This window comes from Helianthus annuus, chromosome 11 (assembly GCF_002127325.2).
Source record: "Helianthus annuus cultivar XRQ/B chromosome 11, HanXRQr2.0-SUNRISE, whole genome shotgun sequence".
Taxonomy (NCBI): domain Eukaryota; kingdom Viridiplantae; phylum Streptophyta; class Magnoliopsida; order Asterales; family Asteraceae; genus Helianthus; species Helianthus annuus.
In genome coordinates this window covers 69,715,844-69,734,237 of record NC_035443.2, presented here as the reverse complement: position 1 = coordinate 69,734,237, position 18,394 = coordinate 69,715,844, and positions in this window count along the sequence as shown.

Here is an 18,394-nt window from a genome sequence, read left to right as displayed (position 1 = left end):
ATAATCAATCCCCTCTTCCTGTCTGTAACCTTGAACCACAAGCCTGGCTTTGTTCTTGACAACAATGCCCCTTTCATCTGTTTTGTTCTTGAAGACCCACTTTGTGCCAATGGGACAAACCTCTTTTGGCAGTGGTACAAGCTCCCATACTTGTTATCTTTTAAACTGTTGGAGCTCCTCTTGCATGGCTTCTACCCAGCTGTTGTCTTTTAGTGCCTCTTAGTACTTGACTGGCTGATGGAGAGATAGAAAGCCAGCAAAAAGACAAATGTTTTGGGTTTGGCTTCTTGTGAGCACCCCTTCATTGATGTTGCCAATGATTTGATCAGGTGGATGAGATCTCAAGAAGATTAAATCTCCTTGGTATGGTATGATGGCATTTGTTGGTGAAGGCTGCAAATGTGTATCATCTGAGCTAACCACTGCTGGTGACTTTGATGACCCGGTAGTGGCTTCAAAAGGTGGTGGAATGGGTGGTAATGAAGTGGACCACTGCTGACTTTTATCCACTGTTTGAGGACTTTTGTCAGCAGTGTTTGAGGATGTGGAAGCAGTGGTAGATGGGCTACTTTGGTCAACAACTGTTGAGGTAGCAGTGGTTGAGCTTTGGCAGCTGCTTTGAACAACTGGTGCTTTTCCCATTGTGGCAGACCTTTGAGGGATGATGATTTCATACCCATAGTCTGGTGATGTATCCTCTGATTTCATACCTTTGAGGGATGATGATTTCATACCCATAGTCTTGATAGCAGTATTTTCAAAAGTGAATTTTTCAAGATCAAACAGATTAGCAGGATTTGCTGGGATTTTCATTGATGAAAGTTCATTGAACTTTACATCTAAAGTCTCCTCCATTACCTTGGTCCGTGCATTGAACACTTTGTAGGCCTTGGCAGTGGTTGAGTATCCCAGAAAATAACCACAATCAATTTTGGCTGCAAATTTTGAAATGGAATCTTTTAAGTTCAAAATAAAGCATGGGCAGCCAAACACCTTGAAGTATGAGATCAGTGGTTTGATTTTATACAGAATTTCATAGGCAGTCTTTTTGTGCCTGGGGTTTATTAAAACTCTGTTCTGGACATAGCAAGCAGTGTTTACTGCCTCTGCCCAGAAAGTTAGTGGCAAACCTGAATCTGCAAGCATGGTTCTGGCAGCCTCAATTAATGTTTTGTTCTTTCTCTCAACAACCCCATTTTGCTCTGGTGTTCTAGGGATGCTGTACTGCCTTACAATCCCTTTCTTCACACAGAAGGCATCCAACTCCTTATTTTTAATTTCTGTGCCATTGTCACTCCTAAAGCTTTTTACTGGAAGATCAAATTGCTTTTCAACTTGTGTCACAAAGTCTTGCAAAATGCCTGCAGTTTCATATTTAGAGTGCAAAAAGAAAGTCCATGTAAACCTAGAAAAGTCATCAACTATAACCAAACAATATCTTTTCTTTTTGAGGCTCATGACTTGAACTGGGCCAAACAAATCCATGTGTAGCATTTGCAAACACTTGGTTGTTTTGGACTCTTCAATGGACTTGTAAGAACTTTTATGCTGTTTTCCTTTTAAACAGGAAATGCAATGTTCAGAACATGAAAACAATTTTTGTGGTAGGCCTCTCACCAAACCATTTTTTGTGATTTCACTGATTGTCTTAAGATTTGTGTGCCCCAGCCTTCTGTGCCAAAGTTCTGTCTCTTTGTTAGAGGCAGCTGAGAACAGACAGGCATCAGCTCTGGGACACTCTTTTGACATGTCAACAACATAAACATTGCCACTTCTTTGAGCAACAAGTTTAGTTTGACCATTTTTGATTATTGCTTCAATCTTTTTGACCATTTCTGGTCGAACAATCCTACAACAGTCTTTTGTGAAGAATGACCCAAACCCTTTGTCACTCATTTAAGATACACTCAGAAGGTTGAATTTCAGATTGTCTATTAGATTGACATTTTCAAATTTTACATTACCAGATTGCACTGTTCCAGACCCCAGAACTTTCCCCTTACTATTACTTCCAAAGGATATATCACCCCCTCCATGGATTTTAAAGTCTTTGAGGAGGGCTTTACATCCTGTCATGTGCCTGGAGCCTCCACTATCTACATACCAAAGGCTATCAAAGCATGCAGAAGCTCCCTGCACATGAAGTAAAAGGATTAGTTCATTAAGGACTCCAAAGCCAACAGGGCTTTGGATGGAGTCTCAACAGTGTCTGATATGGATGCAGTGTGATGGACAGTGGTTAAGTCAGGGGTTTGGACAGTTTTAGTACTATTTCTTGCTAACCACTGTTGAGGGTCTTGCCCAATCACCTGCTGATACCCAAAAGGATGCCTATTCACTCTGGGTTTAGAGGGCTTTTTGTAGACCTCATAAACGTGTGGAATCCTTTGGTAAGACTGTTTTTCCTTGCCTTTTCTGAACTGATTGGCAGGAGGTGCATCAGTAACCTGAACAACTCTTTTGACAGATGTTTGGTTCAGCTGTTTTGTGACAGCTGTTTGAACTGGTACAAACAGTGGTTGCTTTTTGGTGAATTTGACCAATGGTGATGCTGATGGACTCAAGGATGTTTTAGCAAGGTACTCATTCTTTTTGATATCAAAGTTTTTGAGATACACACATGCTTGAGTTTTGTGGTTTGTTTTACCACAAACAATGCAACTTTCAGCTGAAACTATGACACTTGTTTTGTTTATATCATAAGCTTTTAAGTGGAAACAATCTTTTGTTAGATGGTTCCTCTTCTCACAGAATTCACAAAACAAGTTATCAATTTTTTCTTTCTTCTTCCTTTTTTCAGACTCCTTTGCTATAGAGGTTTTGACCACTGCTGGGATGTCCTTAAGAGGAATGACTTTAGCTTTTGGAGCTTTAACACCATCAGTTGATGTAAAGTCCATTGGCTTGAAATTTTCAAGAATATCACACTCATCAGACCATTTTGGTTTAAATTGATGATTTTCAATCTCCTCAAAAACAGAGGGGCCCATAGGTCTGTCAAGTGTGATTTTGTTACCAAGTTTGTCAGTGATTTTCACTTCTTGGCCATTCTTGTTTGTGGGGATGAACTCAGCAGTTACATCAGTGGTTGAAACAGATTTTTCAAAAGCAGTGTTTTCATCATCATGTTTTCTATAACCAACCCCAAATTTCACATTGCTTTTTATCTGTTTCTCAAGCATAACTTCATACCCTTTGCATGATTCCACCCATCTCTCACATGTGATCTGGGTGGATTCTAACTCCTTTTTGCAACCTTGGTATTTTTCTACCAAGGTTTGAAGTTGGGTTTTGGTTATGCTTTGCTCTTCTTTCATGCTGCAAATTTCTTTCTCTTTTTCAGCCAATTTGTTTTTAAGTTCTTTTAGAGACCTTTCAAATATGACTTCATCAGATAAGATTTTATCACGAAGGTTTTCATTCACCTCTTTGATGTTAGCAAAAGCAATAATATAATTGTCAGAACACAGTTTTTCAAGAACTTGAGGTGATACCTTTGCAGCAGCCATCATTGCACAATCACATTTAGGATTTTCCTCATCTTCAGCTCTCTCTTCTATCTCACCTGTCTTTTCTTCTTCAGACCATGGATCTGTCAGTGGTTCAATCAGGGTGCCTGAACTTTCTTCCAACAGTACTTCATTAGCCACAGCAGTAACCACTTCTTCAATCACCTCATCCACTGTTTCAGAGACCAGCTGTTCCTCTTCAGATTCAACACCCTCCTGTATTGACTCTAATGCCATCAAACAAAATTCATCATGAGAAGAAACATTAGAAGCATAGAGTGCAAAATTTTCATCACTGAGGTCTTCAGGCATACTGCTCCAGTCAACAAACTCTTGAGTAAAGAAACTTTGTTGATCTGGTTGTGTTGCTACTGGAGCAGTGGTTTGTGGTGCAGGTTGCACTTGTGCCTGGGGAGCAGGGGTTTGAACATATTGGATCTGTGGAGCAGCTGTTTGGACATAATGCACTGGCATAGGAGCAACAGCATAGTGAGCAGTGTTCACATGTGCTGCTGAGGCATATTGGGCATAGTGCACAGTGTTTTGATTTTGAGGTCTAGGATTTGAACTAGGGTGAGTGATTATAGGACCAGTTGTTTGACTCCTACACTCTCTAGCAAAATGTCCTAACATGTTACACTTATAACACTTGATTTTCGATTTATCCAACCCCCCTTAGATTCCTATGCAACCCTGGGAATTTTCGCCCTGTTCTTTTATAAAACTTGCTAGTTCTAACACTTAGCAAGGCCAGTTGGTGCAGGATGTCCATTTCCTCTAGATCAGTGGGGTCAAAATGCTGTAGATCATTGAGTTCAAAGCTTAAATTGTCTGACATCTGGTTTTCATTTGCAGTGAATGCATAACCTGTAGAGTGAGGATCAGGGTTGTTAAAATTTGCACAAGCTGTTATGTCAATGAAGTGATCATAGCCCTGATCCTTACCACTACCACCAGATTCTTCTTGACCCAGAAGAGCAGTGTTACCGAATGAATAATCATCAACGGTTTTCCCTGACTCTTGTAACTTCCTTTTCTGGTTCAACTCCCTTTCGTAGGTCAGGAGTCGACCATGGAGTTGGGTCAAGGTCAGATCCTTGAACTCAGGTGAATTTCGGGTGACAAAAGCTATGGTGTCCCATTTTTCTGGCAGTGACCTGAGGAACCTGCTATTTTGAGTTGAGTTTGTAAAAGTGGTTTTAACAAGCCTCAGTTCACTGATGAGACAACTGAAACGCTCAAATTGTTGCGTCAGTGATTCACCTTTAACATGACAGAATGTTTCATACTGTTGGTTCAGGATTTCCCTATTGTTTTCTATGACTTCTTCGGTACCCCCAAACTGTTCCTTAAGCGCGTCCCACAACTCTTTGGCACTGTCACAATGTAACAGTCCAGCATATATTTCGTTGGGTAGCGCTGATGCTATGATACTAAACGCTTTAGCATCTAGTTCAAATTTTTGATAATCTGTTTCAGTATAATTTTCAACAGGTTTTGGAACTTGTTTTTTAGCATCTTCAGCGCTTGGCACTATAGGAACATGAGGACCAAAGATGACAGACTTCCAACAACTTGTGCTTTGTTGAGCGAGGATGTGACCCATCCTCCTCTGCCAGATGTTGTACTCATTTCTTTTTAGCATAGGTGGTTTAAAAGGAGAGCCGATGTTGTTTTTATCGTCCTGAGATTGTGACGTCATTCTTGTTGTTTTACAGGTACTGAGAAATCAACTTTAATGGTGATTAATCCTTACTCTGTTTTTCAACGACGAACAAAACGATCAGTATCAACTGTTTTGAGTTGAACTATTTACGTCAAAATGATTGTTAAATCAAATTTGACTATTCTAGCTCTGATACCAATTGTCGGATCTGAGTTTGAATCTGATTGTATTTTATGCTTGTAAATAAAATGAAGATGGATGAGTGTGCAGCGGAAACTATAATGAACACAAACTTTGCATACAATCAAACGAGAGTAATGCTTTTATCAAACATCTTTACACAATGAACCGAAAGATTGAATTTATTTCAAACACGATTACAATGATTGATGAATGATTGCAAACTCCCCCTCAGCCAGAGCTCAGTAGTTTGTTCGTGCAAAGAAGACGAATGATGCAAAGAGCTAATAGAACAGTACAAAGTACTGAACTATATATAGGCACTTGCAAACTACTGAGCATCTTAGCTGACATCACCATGAAAGTGACATCTAACCTCCTAACAAACTCTAACCTCTGATCTATACAGACACTGCTTGTGTTGACTAATGCTAATACATTCTATTAAAAAACAGACTTTAGAGCAGCTGCTGCAACCTTCTACTGCTGTGAACCCAGCAGCACTTGTCCGGATCAGCAGTGCTTGACTAAAGACAGTAGATTGAATCAGCAGGACTTTAGTCTTCCATCAGATCTTTAGTTGAGCAGCAGTTCTGGGTCAGCAGTTTAGCAAGATCAGCAGATAGGAGGTCATCAGTAGTTGTATTCACATTCAAGGGGAGAGATTTGTATGTCAACATCTGCTTATTCAGGATCCACTGCTCTGATCCAGTTTTGGATTTCATTATCTGTTCCTCTGATAGGGTTAAATCCCAACAGTATGAAGGCCCACATTGCAACCTACGTCGGCAAATGTTTGACCTACGCGAGGGTCAAGACGGAATACCAGAAACCATCGGGCCTACTTCAGCAACCAAAGATACCACAATGGAAATGGGAGGAAATTTCCATGGATTTTGTTACTGGCCTGCCTAGATCCCAGCGTGGGAACGATACCATTTGGGTGATCGTGGATCGACTCACAAAGTCTGCACACTTCCTGGCTATTAAGGAAACAGATAAGTTCTCCACTCTCGCAGACGTGTATCTTAAGGAAGTTGTTTCAAGGCACGGAGTGCCAACTTCTATTATCTCTGATCGTGATGCAAGATTTACTTCAGAACTATGGCAAGCAATGCACAAATCTTTTGGCTCACGGTTAGACATGAGCACAGCTTATCACCCTCAGACGGATGGGCAGTCTGAGTGCACTATTCAAACTCTTGAAGACATGCTTCGGGCATGTGTTATCGATTTCGGAAACAGCTGGGAAAAACATCTCCCGTTAGTGGAGTTTTCCTACAATAACAGTTACCACACCAGCATTCAGGCCGCTCCATTCGAGGCATTGTACGGACGTAAATGCCGGTCACCTCTCTGTTGGGCAGAGGTGGGGGATAGTCAAATCACAGGTCCAGAAATGGTAGTTGATGCTACTGAACGAATAGCACAGATACGACAACGCATGGCGGCAGCTCGTGACCATCAGAAAAGTTACGCTGATAAGCGCAGGAAACCGCTCGAGTTCCAAGTTGGGGATCGAGTGCTACTCAAAGTCTCACCCTGGAAGGGTGCAGTTCGTTTTGGTAAACGGGGCAAGCTCAATACGCGGTATGTTGGACCGTTCGAAATCATTGAAAGAATAGGCAAAGTGGCCTACAAACTAAACCTACCAGCTGAACTCGGTGCAGTTCACAACGTTTTCCACGTGTCGAATCTGAAGAAGTGTCTGTCAGATGAGACCCTCATAGTTCCTTTGAAGGAGCTCACTATCGACGAGCAGTTGTGGTTCGTCGAGGAACCAGTAGAAATCACGGACCGGGATATTAAGGTCCTCAAGAACGCTAGAATACCTCTTGTACGAGTTCATTGGAACTCCCGTCGTGGCCCAGAGTATACCTTGGAACGAGAAGATCAAATGGAACTCAAGTATCCCCAGTTATTTGGAAACCATGCAACCACTACTGAGGCTGAAGCTACAGCAGAATTTCGGGACGAAATTCCAAATCAACGGGGGGATGATGTAACACCCCAGGGAAACCAGTAAACGATACAACTCAACTAGCTTCCTCAGTAACCGCATGCTAAATTTCGGGACGAAATTTCTTTCAAGTTGGGGATAATGTGACAACTTGTAACTTCAGGTTAATGCTTTAACTTAACACAATTAAGTTAGTCTCACAATCTTTAGCATTGCATGGAACTATACATTACTTTATGCATTATTTGACTTACGTGAGAACTTTGTGCCTTGATTGTAAATTATATTGTGATGTGTGTGTTTTATGTAAAAGATGATACTTAGGGGTGAGTAGAGTAGTTAGTGAAATCTTAATAACTCTTAACCCTAACCTCTCTCACAAATCATCATACGTACTTTCAATCTTCCTCTACAATCCTCTCCTACAATCATCTTCTTCATCATTCTTGGTGGCACAAGCTCTCAATCATCACTTTTGATCTCTCTCTTCATCTAGAATCAATCTAAGGTAAATGTTTAATGATTATTTGTTGTTAATCCTTGATTATGTGATTCATGCAAAACCCTAGTTCTACAAACAATGGTTCTGTGTTTATTGATCATTCTGATTGTTTGCACAATGGTTTATGAGTATCTGTGTAACCCTTTGCCTGTCACTATGATGTTTGATATGCTAGAATAGTTAGATTGTCTGTTTGATTTCAGCACAGGCAATGTCTGGGATTAGGGTTCTTGATCGTAAAACATAACTGTTCCATTGAATTTGAATATTCGGGGATTGATTGTTGGTCCGAATTTTGATAAGTGAAGTATTGTCCGAATTTTGTAAAGGAACTCATAGTCCGAGCTTTATAAATGAAACATGTCCGAATTTTATGTGTGAAACATGGTATGAGTTTTGTGGATGATTACTTGATCCGAATTTTGGTAATGAAAGAAAACATGGTCCGACTTTTGTAGAGAATATACATAGTCCGAGTTTTGTGGGGGGTGCTTGGTCCGAACTTTGTGAAGGGAAAGCATGATCCGAGTTTGTTGATGCTACATGGTCCGAATTTCATGTATGAATAAGTGTCTGAGTTTATTGCAAACAGCAGTGTTAGAGCCTAATGTTAACACTAGGGAATGCCAAGTTCAAAACCCTGTATGAGGAACACCATGCTACTGTATGTTACTGTATATTACTGTATGTTACTGTATGTTACTGGATGATACTGTATGTATGAACAATCTATGTCATGTCATTCTATACAAAATTATCACACGGAAGACAGTTGTTTGGACATCAAGGAATTGTAAACCCTAATTGAACGTAAACACTTACATCGAGTTTATGTGCAATGTACCTTAGGTCGTGTGTAATGGACCTAACCATTAATTAACACTAGAAGCACAATAACATACCGAGCAAACCAAGGTGAGTTCACACTCTTACCAAGGCATGGGATTCCCGGTGGGTAGGGAATGGGATTGAAGGAAAAGGATTGATGAATTATTTGGATTTACACTGTTACTAGACTATCTACCATCGTCCTCGGTTGCGAAGGACCCTTACGTAAAACCTACGTAATACTTGTGCTTACTACTATCCTCAGGGTTCGAGGGACACTTACGTAAAACCTACGTAAAACTCATACATACCACTGTCCTAGGGTTATGAAGGACACTTACGTAAAACCTACGTAAACCCCCGCGTACCACTGTCCTCGGGTTAAGAAGGACACTTACGTAAAACCTACGTAAACCTCGTACGTACTACTGTTCTCGGGATAAGAAGAACACTTATGGTTACCCCTAGTCTAGTACATATCACCTGGGAAGCCCCCACTAACTGAACATACACTCATGGGAAGCCCCCACTAAATGAACATACAATTGACTTAGTTATTAACGTATGGTGATGCAACGAACTTACTCTCTGTGAACTCGCTCAACTAGTTGTTGACTTTCGGGTACATGCCTTGCAGGCCGTTAGGTATACATGGAGCTTGAACTGGGAGGCGCGGTCATTATGGACAAGGATCGTGAATGCTTTGATTAAACATTTGACATTTCATACTTTACTTATGATTGGGCTTTTACTCATTTGCTTCCGCTAAACGTTGAATTTTTACTTATGTTTTGAACACCTTTCATATGGATTGGTTTGGTTAAATTACATTTACTTTTACTATTTACGTTGTTCTATATGATTGGTGGCTTGATCCTGGTCATGTCACGCCTCCAAGCGGTGGTACTCCGCGTGTGGATTTTTGGGGGTGTGACATCAAGTATTTTATATGCGTATTTCCTTCCCAAGGATGGGGGTATTTATACATGTATTTCGGTAGTTCCGAAAACAATATATTTTTAAGTTCCACTTAGAAAATATATTTAACATATTTGCTGAAAATAACGTCTTCCCAAAATATATATTTTTCCCAAAAATAATATATTTTCACTCTTTGTATCCAAAATAATATTTACCCAAAATATATTCGTAAAACGTTTTAGCGTTTGGTTCCACAATAACAAGCGTGTAACTCAAATATTTCATTCCTTGAAATTTTTGGTATTATTCTGGAATTATAAATGTGATGGTATTTTGCTAAGTTACATTATTTTGGCCTAAATAATATAACTAGTTCACAAATCAAACAAATATTCACACAAGCGTTTTAGTATAAAATATATTCTAAATATATATTTATCCGCTTTTATTTACGAAAATCCACCTCCGACACTTTGAAATTTTGTAACCAAAAACTTATGGCGAAGTTTACTTCCAAAAACAAAGTTAAATACATTTGTAAACACTTGTTAGAAAATAATTTCTAAGTCTTGGGATTTTTAGAAAATTTTGCCAGATTTTCCCCTAAAAACGGAGTATCATTTTCTTTTCAAAATCAATCAACAATCAATCCTTAAACAATTTTACATCACCAAGAGCGAAAACTATATTAATCATGAACTTGATACATTCCAAAAACGCGTAGTAACTTGGTAAAGCTTTTAGTGGACTTAGTTACCTTCCAAAGCGTAATTATTTCTTTAAAAATCATTTTCTTACAAAAGTTTAGTGTTTACAACTTGTAAACAATTTTTACAAAAATTAACCTTTTGAACTCTTCTTGTAAACAAAAGGTTTTTACACTTATTTCATTTTCAAAAATGTGTAAGTGTATGTAAAAGTCGTAATCTTTTAAAAATCGATTTTTAAACTTGGTTTATTTAGAAAAGTCTTTTGTAGAACTCGGATCTACATGATCATCAACTTACTTTGTTCACTCATATTTCAAGAAATCTATTTCTTTCAAGTTCATGCTTAAACTAGAAGGTGATTATTTCATGTATCACATAATCACCTTCCTAGTCTTGTTAAATCATGTTTCTAAACATCATTTAACAAGTTCCATATGGTGATTATCACCACATAACCAAGAATCAACAAGAATACAACAATACATTCATAACAACATCCTACTACAACATTTCTTTATGTTTCATTTTTATGTAAAGCTTTATGTTCATGTTCTTGTTTAAACCTTTTAGTGTTCTTGTGATATTCATCACACTACATCTTTTAACTACTCAAAATAGAAATAAGCAAGGGTTAAACAAAGACTTACAACTAGCTCAAAGGCTAGGGAAGATTTCTAGTGAAGAAAGATGATGAAAAATGATGTGAAAAAGCAAGCAATGAAGCTCCTTGATGATCTACAACTCTAAGCTCCTTTGATCCTTCTTCTAACACTTGAATGAAACTTTAAAAATGGAAGAATGTGGTGGTGATATGGTGATGGTGGTGGCGGTTATGGTGAGGCCGAGAGGAGGAGAGAGATGAGGGAGGTGGTGAAATTATGAGAATGAAATGGGTGTTATGATCTCTTGATATCCAAGACCATACTTATAATCATTCCAATCTAATATTTTGTTTATTCAAGCAAGCAAGTAATCAAATAAAATATTGAAGTAAATCTAGTGAGATATGGGGGGTGGGTCCTTGTGACCGAAAATGGGCATGGGGGGGGGGGGTTAATTGTAAAAACTTGGTGATAGTTGGTAAATATTAGTTCAAGTTCAAGTAATAAGTTACATGTATTAATTAGTAGAGAATTTAGTGGGTGTTATGGTGAACGGGGATCATGACTAGCCAAGAAATAATAAAACAATATGTTTGGCAAAAATTTGGTGTCCCGGGTAACGTCCGGTTATTCGTTTAGATACTGTTTCGTTAAAGTGCTTAATTATTCCGTAAAGTGTCTTTTATATATCTTTTTGTGTCACATTTAATTCCCGACACTTAGAAAAGCCTACAGGACCATTCTGCCATATTTTTGCACCTTACTAGCATGTTAAATGCTGAATTTCTGATAAATAATGCAGAATTCTGCATTATTAGTGGGTTTTAGGCACTTCCCGACACTTTAACTATCACCTAGTGATGCAGTTTTATGGTCCTCACTTCCCTACACTCCATACAAGTGTAGTACCCTATCTCTGGCTCATACTGGCCATCAAAACATTGTCTGTCTATATGCTGGCATTGTCAGCATGTTTCTGAATTATCCTTTCAGTGTGCTAACTGTGCTTTGTGCACCAAATTTGTCTCTAAAGTTTTTGTGTAATAAATGGAGTGACAGTATGAGATATGATGCATATGTATGTATGTAACAGAAATCAGAAAGCAGTTTACGTTATCAGTTATAATCAAGCACAGTCATTAAGCACGTAATTAAATTGATTAGTTGTACGGATACCTGTAATTGTGAGGGTTGTCACAAACGTCACCTTCAAAAGAGGGGCCTCCTACTATAACTAAGATAATCTCTTAAAAAGTGCAAAAGTGTGAAAATAATCAAAGGTTACACTTAACACGAGTCGGATCCAAGTGATTCATCTTGTCTATCTATTTTATTTTTATTTTTATTTTTCAGCATTTTTAGTTTTTATTTTCTTGTTTAAAACCTTTTTCTAAACTTTCGATTTGATTAGACGTTGTGGATAAACCGGTTGTAGGATCGTATACTGACCTGAACGAGTCTATCAGAGGAGTCTTGATCAGTTACAGGTGCGGAAAACAAGTAACCAACGTAGAAACAGCTAGATCTTCACTTAAATCACACTTTTGATTGATATTACAGCGTTTACAACCAAATCTCACACCGCCAGCACCTCGGTATGGATAACAAGAACACGTTTCAAATGATTTCGCTCCTAGGGTATATATAGGGACTAGGTTTCGCTCATATGGACATGATGTCCATAAAAACGAAACCCCTATTGTACATATAAGCGAAACCATCTTCTAGGTTTCCCACATACGGACATGTCCATAAAAGCGAAATCATCTACTAGGTTTCCCGCATACGGACATGTGGTTTCCCACATATGAACATGTGGTTTCCCACATATGGACATGTGGTTTCCCACATATGGACATGTCGGGAAATCTCGTACAATGTGCCCTAATCTAACATTCTAAGACTAAGACTCGATACAAGACGAAGTCGACAGATGTATGCACTAACAGACTCCCCCTCAGATGTTGACGAGTCTTAAGTGTCGAGTCTTCGCATCTTCAGTCTTGATCTGTCTCTGGGCTTCACTCTCTCAATCTTTTCACGCAAGTCTTCAGACTCTCCCTTGCGATATGCTGGCATTTCTTCAGTTCATCAGCATCATCAGCTTTAGGATCGTTGTCTGGCTTTCCATCTAACAGCTTCTCAATATCAATCAGCCTGACTCTTCATGTCTCAAGATCATTGCCTGACTATCTCCAATCAGAGTCCTCAGGTATTGGAACCTGGCTCTCGTCTAGCTCGGATCTCAGGAACGAATAACCTGGCTCCTCTTATCCTGCAAAAGCTCTACCTCAAAGTAAATTTCTCTCACTAACATATATTAAAATAAACACATGCACTAACTCAGACTCACTCTCAAAACCCAAACAAAATGATTTTTCAATCTGATGAACCATTTGAAGGTTTGATAAAAAATAATCAGTGTTAAAGCTAACTCCCCCTCAAATTATACTCATCATGTTTAGCACTCAGAATTTTGAAAATCAGCTTTTCAATACCAGTTGTCAAAACTCTTTTTGAGTTTTCTGAAACTTTATGCTAAAACACTCTGAAAAACTTTTTGGATTTTGAAATAAAGAAAAATGTAATGCAGTAAAGAAATATTTACAAACAATATTTTTGTGAATTCGTGTAAGAGGATCATATCAGTTTATGAGACAAGTCACCAACACCATTAAGCTTCGTTTCTTTTTAAGTTCTAAACAATTCACCTAGATTGTCAGTATATTTGTCCACTTAAATTTTCACACAAAGTTCAACTGTTCCGAGATACGATATTAATGTTTTAAGAACTTAAACTTATTCGCGTGTCCCACCAATTGAATATACTCCCGTATCCAGATCCCAATATTCAGTCTTACATGTGAGTATACCACAGATGATATATGTTCAGGGGTTAAATTGCGAGGGCCGTGAGAGCTCAGGTCGATACTTCTGTATACGCAGAGAGATGACGGCTTCGACTTTTAGGTGTGTCCCCTTTAGAGGATCTTTTTGATTTCAACAGCAGCGACTATCAATTTTATTGTTTCATCAGCATGCTGAGGGCGATGCTATGTTTCAAGCATTTGCGGAAAGCATTATCCGGGGACTAGGTTAGTATTTCCATACAGCAGAAGTCCCGGGATAATACCCCAGATATCACTAGATATCACTGAGCATAAAGACCTAGTATCTCAGAATAAGGGACCTTTCAAACAAGATTTCAGAGGTTACCTATATATCCAAGAAGTTGTTACCCACAGAATAAGCAAGTTTGAATTTTTAGGTTTATATCTCGTCACAATCTACTAAATGTGTAAAAACCTACTGGCATATCCACAGTGAGATTGTTTATCACATTTTAACTTTACAATTCTTTAGCATGTTGTGACGGTCCACTGATGTACTATCATTTCCTCTTTTCACAACGAAACTCATTTTTGAATTTTATCATGTTTTTGGCTTTTTCAAATTTTCTAATGTTTTTGGATTTTCTGAAATTTTCTACTACTCCCCCTAAAATGCAAACACATTAAAGATATTTGAAAACTATCTAAGCTCTTGACCTACTTGAAGAAAATTCAAAACAAACTGTACAGAAACATGACAACCAATATCAAATCGCTCCAATTCGCCATTCACTAGGCATAGACAATCTGAACTCCCCCTTTCACAAACCATTTTCTCATTTAGATTTCAAAACACTTAAGTTTGTTTTAATCAAAATGATTTTTCCAGAAAATGAGTTTGTTTTTACCACTTGTAAGTTTACCACTTGTTTAAGTACGTGGATATGGTTCATCATCGTGTCAGTTTTATCAAATGTAGTAAATCAAGTACAACTTAATGTCCTTGATTCACTGTTTGTAATCAAGCAACCTCTAAACCACTTCTAAGAATAACCACTTGTAGATATAACCAATCAATACCAATTGTAGGAATGAGTCATCTACATTTTACCCATCAAAGTGCCGATTCCTGCTTCGCACTTACCAACCTGGAAGCTCCGGCGTAGTCATTCAACCTGTAAAATTTTAACAATTTCAAGTATTTTCAAAAACAACCTTATTAAACATGAAAGATGCCGATTCCTGATCCACGATTACAAACTTGGGATCTCCGGCAAGTCAGGATTTTACTCAAAGAAAATGTCCACCCAAGCCTGACCAGCCTTGGGTGATTTCAATTCAGATTTTGTTGGGGTGTAAGTTGCTTTCTTTGTAGCGTAGAAGTCTTTTACCCCTTTCACCTTCCCATCAACCATTTTTCCGAAAATCTTCTTAACTTTCCCATTAAATGCTTTTTCAACATCAAAATTATCCTTTTTAGAATAACCCTGACTTGAGATTTCAGACTTTCCAACTTTCCTTTTAAAATTCTTAGTCCTCAATGGTGGAAAGTTCTCATCATCCATTGAAGGAACTGAGTTTTCATCACTCTCATCAAACTGTGGCTCCTCTGATTTTGTGGAATCAGATTCATAGCCAGATTTTACCTTAGATTTCTTAACAACCCATTTTTGGTTGTCGAGTTTCACGCTTCGCCTGTAAAATCTCTTCGAACACTCACCAACTTCAAATGTTGAATTTTTGAAAACTTTAAATTTTTCAGTTGGTGGTTCGATTTTATCAACAATAACTTCTTTCAGTTTTCCAGAAACTCCCTGTTTTGTCTTGGTTGATTTAGGACAATTCCATGCAATGTGTCCAACTTCATTGCATCTAAAACAGGTTCTGGTTTCTGTTTTCTGAACTTCATTCTTCTTTTTCTCAGCAAGGAATTCTTGATTTGATTGTCTCCAGAATGAGCTCTTCATTTCCTCTTCAGCAGACGGTCCTGAAACAAATTTTGTATTTTTAGAATATTTTTCATTTTTATAGTTTTCGGGTGGAATAAAACCTAATCCTTTCTTTTTGTAGTTACGATTTTGGTTAGGTTTCTTTTGAGAACCAGAACCAGAATTGTAACTCTTTTTCTTGTTTAACCTTTGTTGAACTTTTGAGGTGTAAAGTTTAGGTTTACCATTAAGATTTAAATCTTTTATTTCAGAAATATTAATTTATGTAAGTTTGAAAACCTTTTTGATCAATTCATTTTTAACACCTCTTATTGGAATCTCTTTATCAAAATATAATTTGTCAGAATCATTCAAAGTATACACAACTTCAAATGTTTCGTCATTCAAATTAGATTTTGACAACAAAAACTCTTTACTGTAAACCCGTTTTCCCGATGATTTTGAACTCTTTTCGGACGAATTTGAACTCCCGACTGACTGACACGAACTTTCGGACTCGGACTTTGACTCCTCATCCTCATCCTTATCCAACACCTGATCGACCACTCGTTTTATCAGTTCGGACTCATGATCTGTGTCGGACGCTGTGAACGTGACATCAATATTGTCTGGTAAAACATCGGTTATCTCGGATTCTAACTTAATATTGACCGCCTGTTTTAGTTCTTCCTCGTTAGGTTTTCTAGGCGAGTACCCTTCCCAAATTGGAGGCGGACACTTATTATAACATACACCCTGTTTCTTACCAGTATCCTTTTTCTTCTTTGACTTTGTTTCTTCACCTTTAAACGCTTCAAATCCTTCAACTGTTGGATAAATTCTATCAATTATGTAGTCACAACTTGTATAACATCGCAGCAATCTTCTGATTCTTTCATTCTCAGCTGCTTCACTATCCAACTCTTTCTTCCACTTTGCACATTCTTCTATGTACAAGTTGATCTCTTTCTGCTTTGTCATCATGGTAGCATTCATCATCTTCAAAGCTTTCTCTCTTTCAGAGTTAGTCTTCTCCAGACTATTCACATGTCTGTTCAATACATCATATGACTTTTTCAAATTCTTTACATCAAACAACAACTGTTCTTTCAACTTTTCTAACTCACTAAACCTCTCATCTTTTTCTATACATTGTTTACAAGACTCTAAACATGTAAGACAGGGTTTTGTGATTTCAACAATCTTATCGACTTCAACTATCTTTTCAACTTCCACAATCTTCTCAAACACTTTGACTTCTTTCAATTCTTTTGCAGCTTTCTTCTCTTTCAGTTTCTTCAATTTTTCTGCAAAATAAAATTCAAAAATGTCAGAAGATAAATGCGTTTTTCCAAGATTTATCTGTTCCATCTCTTCATCACTATCACTTGTTTCTAATGAACTGTTTTCAAATGAAACAGATCCTTCATCTTCACTCTTCTCATCATCAGATAACACATCTATCCATTCCTTCAACATTTCTGGCTTTCAAATAATATGTGCAATAAACGCTTGAACATTTCAATCAGCTGGAATAAACTTATCCCAGCTAAAACCTTCGGCCATTTTCTCATCATCTTGATCAACGATGCCATAATAAGCTTTCCTGTTTGCATCCTCGATCATTCTTCCATGTGCCGTTTGAGCTTCTTTTTGTTGATGTGGTTGATGAGTTATTTGCTGATAAATGGATTTCCTATAATAATCATCTTTCCCAGACGACTCCTTTGCTCCTCTCGGCTCCTGATTCTTGCATTCTCTTTTGAAGTGACCTTTCTCCCTGCAACGGAAACAGACAACTTTAGATTTATCAAATCCTAAATTAGAAAGATTTGCATCCAAGAAGTCATTTCTTCCTGTAATCAATCTAAACTTTTCTGCTCTCCTCAAAACACTCGCTAAAGCCCATTTAATATCCATCAGTTCCAGTTACTCTGCATCGATTTGGTCATAATCTTCCTTTATAAGCATCAGATTGCCAATTCTTCCGGCAATCAAACCTTCATAAGACTCTAATGCAGTGACCAATAATCCCATATGATGCTTTACAACTTCTTCAGAATAATTTTGACCATTTTGAAGATGTAGAGCTACATTGCACTGAATCGAATGCCCATTTCCAGCAGATGCACTTTGAACACTTGGAGGATTCACCGTTGAGAACCCACTACTGTTGACTGATCCTTGACTGCTAGGTGTAGACTGATTTCCGACACTAAATGCAGTTTGTATCTTTGGACTAGCTTCAGCAGTTTGAACATTTCCTTTATAGTACAATTTAATATCTTGTTGATGAGCTGAACTGTTCATTCTAGCGATTTTCTGCTGCTCCAGATCCTGTGCCTCCAACTTCTCGATAAACTGTGCAATTGATAACCTGCTAAACTGTCCGGAATTCTTCAATATCATCAGATATGTACCCCATTCCTTTTGCGGTAACGCATCAGCAAGCTTTTCAACCCATTCAGCTCTAGTTTTTGTAATCTTTAACTGTGACATGGTGCGAACAAGATGACAGTATCTCTCAATAAGAGTCTTTGTTGTTTCACCAGGCATGCACGCAAATAGTTCAAACTCCTTTTTCAACAAAGCTGCTTTACTTTGTAACATTTCAGTACTTCCCTCAAATTTCTTTTTAAGAGCCTCCCAGATAGAATAAGCATTTTCATCATGTTGAAGCAACACAAATATATCCTCTTTAACTGCTTGTTGTAACAGATTGATCATCATTTTTTCTGCTTTGTAACTTTCTCTTTC